Source organism: Bombina bombina, chromosome 4 (assembly GCF_027579735.1).
Source record: "Bombina bombina isolate aBomBom1 chromosome 4, aBomBom1.pri, whole genome shotgun sequence".
Lineage (NCBI taxonomy): Eukaryota > Metazoa > Chordata > Amphibia > Anura > Bombinatoridae > Bombina > Bombina bombina.
In genome coordinates, this window is record NC_069502.1 from 36,201,482 (window position 1) to 36,206,506 (window position 5,025).

A 5,025-nucleotide genomic window follows, 5' to 3' on the forward strand; every position below is an offset into this window, starting at 1 on the left:
AGTAGAATGGGCAGTAATCCTCTGCGGTGGAGGCTGACCTACCTCCTACAAAACTTTGTGAATCAAATGTTTCAACTAAGAGGCCAAAGAAACAGCAGAAACTTTATGACCCTTCCTAGGACCAGAAAGTTTGTCTAAAATCCTTATTAGCATCAATGTGATATTTCAATGCCCAAACAATGTCCAAAGAATGCAAAGATCCCTCAGAAGCATTCTTAGGATTAGGACACAAAGAAGGAACAACAATCTCTCTGTTAAAGTTATCTGAAGAAACAACCTTAGGCAAAACATTAAATGGAGTTCGTAAAACAGCCATATCCTGATGAAAAATCAGATGAGGAACACAAGAAAAAAGCAGATAATTCTTCTATAAGAATAAATAGCCAAAATAAATAGTTTAAATAAATATAGTTAAATATTATCTTATGCATAGGTTTAAAAGGAGGAACCTACAAAACCCTTAACACCAAGTTAAGATCCATGGAATAGAAATGTGTCTTTATTACGGGTTTAATACAGACCAGAGCCTAAACAAATCTATGAATATCAGGAAGATATAGGAACTACTAGAGCATCCACTAACTCTGCCTGAGGGTCCCTGGACCTCTCAAAGTACCTGGAAAGTTTGTTCAAATGCGAAGCCATCAGATCTATCTCTGGGAGATCCCAAAGATCCACTATCCGATTGAACACATCCTGGTGAAGAGACCACCTCCCTGAATGTAGAGATTGATGACTGAGAAAGTCTGTCCCCCAGTTGTTCACCCCTGGAATCAGGGCTGGTGGTCCCGCTAGGAAACTAGGCAGCCACCTAGAGCGCAGCGGCGGTGCTGTGACTGCTGTCAATATCAGATCATTGTGTGTCATAGTCTAATCCACCTTAAGCCCCTGCTGCAGCTATTCCTGAGTTACCATCTTAAGCAGCACAGGCATCACTCCCGGCGGATTGGCTGTATTCACACAGTCTTCAAATTCCACCCGGCACTTGCTTTACCTACTTTTTTAACGCTCCTTGAATTTCTTTCATTTCTCACACCCCTCCTGTGCCAGTCATGAAGCTTGCATCTTCCCCTTCACTCTGGGCTCACAGCCTCACAGTCGTGTGGTTTCTCTTCTCCTGCCTGTTGTGAAGGTTTTCCAGTGAGCTCTAACATGGGTTTGACCCCTGCATTGCTTCTCTATGTGTTGCCCCTGGTACTCCTGGACTGGCTGTGCTACCTGTACCTGCCGGTGTCTCTGGGGATACTGTGCTTGAGCACTGCCTGCTGGTGGGTGCTGGGTATTGCAACACCGACTTATGGGCTATGATCTAATTGTGCAGCACAGGGTGTAGATGTGACAGTTTAGTGTCATGTGAGGGGCATTTATATGTGTTTAACAGACTTATGGGCTATAATGTAATTGTGCAGCACAGGGTGTAGATGTGACAGTTTAGAATCATTTGAGGAGCATTTATATGTGTTTAACAGACTTATGGGCTATAATGTAATTGTGCAGCACAGGGTGTAGATGTGACAGTTTAGTGACATGTGAGGGGCATTTATATGTGTTTAACAGACTTATGGGCTATGATCTAATTGTGCAGCACAGGGTGTAGATGTGACAGTTTAGTGTCATGTGAGGGGCATTTATATGTGTTTAACAGACTTATGGGCTATAATGTAATTGTGCAGCACAGGGTGTAGATGTGACAGTTTAGTATCATGTGAGGAGCATTTATATGTGTTTAACAGACTTATGGGCTATAATGTAATTGTGCAGCACAGGGTGTAGATGTGACAGTTTAGTATCATGTGAGGGGTATTTATATGTGTTTAACAGACTTATGGGCTATGATCTAATTGTGCAGCACAGGGTGTAGATGTGCCAGTTTAGTGACATGTGAGGGGCATTTATATGTGTTTAACAGACTTATGGGCTATGATCTTATTGTGCAGCACAGGGTGTAGATGTGACAGTTTAGTATCATATGAGGAGCATTTATATGTGTTTAACAGACTTATGGGCAATGATCTAATTGTGCAGCACAGGGTGTAGATGTGACAGTTTAGTATCATGTGAGGGGCATTTATATGTGTTTAACAGACTTATGGGCTATGCTCTAATTGTGCAGCACAGGGTGTAGATGTGACAGTTTAGTGTCATGTGAGGGGCATTTATATGTGTTTAACAGACTTATGGGCTATGATCTAATTGTGCAGCACAGGGTGTAGATGTGACAGTTTAGTGTCATGTGAGGGGCATTTATATGTGTTTAACAGACTTATGGGCTATGATCTAATTGTGCAGCACAGGGTGTAGATGTGACAGTTTAGTGTCATGTGAGGGGCATTTATATGTGTTTAACAGACTTATGGGCTATGCTCTAATTGTGCAGCACAGGGTGTAGATGTGACAGTTTAGTGTCATGTGAGGGGCATTTATATGTGTTTAACAGACTTATGGGCTATGCTCTAATTGTGCAGCACAGGGTGTAGATGTGACAGTTTAGTATCATGTGAGGGGCATTTATATGTGTTTAACAGACTTATGGCCTATGATCTAATTCTGCAGCACAGGGTGTAAATGTGACAGTTTAGTGTCATGTGAGGAGCATTTATATGCGTTTAACAGGCTTATGGGCTATAATGTAATTGTGCAGCACGGGGTGTTGATGTGACAGTTTAGTATCATATGAGGAGCATTTATATGTGTTTAACAGACTTATGGGCTATGATCTTATTGTGCAGCACAGGGTGTAGATCTGACAGTTTAGTGTCATGTGAGGGGCATTTATATGTGTTTAACAGACTTATGGGCTATGATCTTATTGTGCAGCACAGGGTGTAGATGTGACAGTTTAGTGTCACGTGAGGGGCATTTATATGTGTTTAACAGACTTATGGGCTATGATCTTATTGTGCAGCACAGGGTGTAGATGTGACAGTTTAGTATCATGTGAGGGGCATTTATATGTGTTTAACAGACTTATGGGCTATGATCTTATTATGCAGCACAGGGTGTAGATGTGACAGTTTAGAATCATGTGAGGGGCATTTATATGTGTTTAACAGACTTATGGGCTATGATCTTATTGTGCAGCACAGGGTGTAGATGTGACAGTTTAGTATCATGTGATGGGCATTTATATGTGTTTAACAGACTTATGGGCTATGATCTTATTGTGCAGCACAGGGTGTAGATGTGACAGTTTAGTCTCACGTGAGGGGCATTTATATGTGTTTAACAGACTTATGGGCTATGATCTTATTGTGCAGCACAGGGTGTAGATGTGACAGTTTAGTGTCATGTGAGGGGCATTTATATGTGTTTAACAGACTTATGGGCTATGATCTTATTGTGCAGCACAGGGTGTAGATGTGACAGTTTAGTATCATGTGAGGGGCATTTATATGTGTTTAACAGACTTATGGGTTATGCTCTAATTGTGCAGCACAGGGTGTAGATGTGACAGTTTAGTATCACGTGAGGGGCATTTATATGTGTTTAACAGACTTATGGGCTATGATCTTATTGTGCAGCACAGGGTGTAGATGTGACAGTTTAGTATCACGTGAGGGGCATTTATATGTGTTTAACAGACTTATGGGCAATGATCTTATTGTGCAGCACAGGGTGTAGATGTGACAGTTTAGTGTCATGTGAGGGGCATTTATATGTGTTTAACAGACTTATGGGCTATGATCTTATTGTGCAGCACAGGGTGTAGATGTGACAGTTTAGTGTCATGTGAGGAGCATTTATATGTGTTTAACAGACTTATGGGTTATGCTCTAATTGTGCAGCACAGGGTGTAGATGTGACAGTTTAATGTCATGTGAGGGGTATTTATATGTGTTTAACAGACTTATGGACTATGATCTTATTGTGCAGCACAGGGTGTAGATGTGACAGTTTAGTATCATGTGAGGAGCATTTATATGTGTTTAACAGACTTATGGGCTATGATCTTATTGTGCAGCACAGGGTGTAGATATGACAGTTTAGTGTCATGTGACACAGGGGACAGCTGTATTAACCTTCTGTTAAATCATTAAATGACATGGTGGCTTTAGCCCAGAGTTGTGGGATGTACACGTGCGCGCGGAATGTTTAGCAATGTGTCACACGCTTACCCCAGAAAGCGCCTGTGATGTGTGTGTGATTGTTATCCCTGCGTGTGCCTCGCATGTCCACAGAATTGAACGAAATAGTAGGGATAATTGTGTTCCCATATGGTCTAGCGGTTAGGATTCCTGGTTTTCACCCAGGCGGCCCGGGTTCGACTCCCGGTATGGGAAAGTAATGTTTTTATTATCTTATTACTGCTGGTTATGGTCTATAAAGGGTGCATGGTACAATATAGCTACTTTAGAGTACACGTTAATAAGTGAGATTAGATTCTGTAATAAAACCATTTAGTGTTTATGACACAGCTGTTACAGATCTTTATTTTGTCATTAATTTATTTCACAGTTATAGGGATGCAATTATTTAAATGATTTTGTTCTGCCGGACCAGTGATGATGATGAATACACTTTATACAAGCTGCTGTGCATAACTACAAGTCACATGTTAGTTACAAAGTAACAATGTATCACAGAGAGGAATATTACACCACGTGTGCAAATGTATGTTGTCTCCTTCGATAGCTCAGTTGGTAGAGCGGAGGACTGTAGTGGTTTACAATATCAGTCATCCTTAGGTCACTGGTTCGATTCCGGTTCGAAGGAATTTTTTAGACTTTTTTTTTTTAAAAATGTTAAATACATTATTTTGTTTACAGGATGCTGATTATTTAATAGGTGTTTAACAAACACAGAGGCACATTCTGTATTGTGCAGATGAGTTATTTTATACTTCTTGTATTTACAGGATGCTGATTATTTAATGTGTTTAACAAACACAGAGGCACATTCTTTATTGTGCAGATGAGTTTTTTTATGCCTCTTGTATTTACAGGATGCTGATTATTTAATGTGTTTAACAAACACAGAGGCACATTCTGTATTGTGCAGATGAGTTTTTTTATGCCTCTTGTATTT

The 5,025-nt window shown here is 40.5% G+C and overlaps 2 non-coding genes across 2 annotated transcripts; both read left to right on the forward strand.

Annotated features, from left to right (window-relative positions):
* Nucleotides 1-4,208: 4,208 nt before the first annotated feature.
* Nucleotides 4,209-4,280, forward strand: TRNAE-UUC (transfer RNA glutamic acid (anticodon UUC)). Its single transcript has one exon. It is a non-coding gene; the product is annotated as a tRNA-Glu (tRNA).
* Nucleotides 4,281-4,622: 342 nt separating this feature from the next.
* On the forward strand, nt 4,623-4,713 carry TRNAY-GUA (transfer RNA tyrosine (anticodon GUA)). Its single transcript is given in 2 exon segments — nt 4,623-4,659; nt 4,678-4,713. It is a non-coding gene; the product is annotated as a tRNA-Tyr (tRNA).
* Nucleotides 4,714-5,025: the final 312 nt, after the last annotated feature.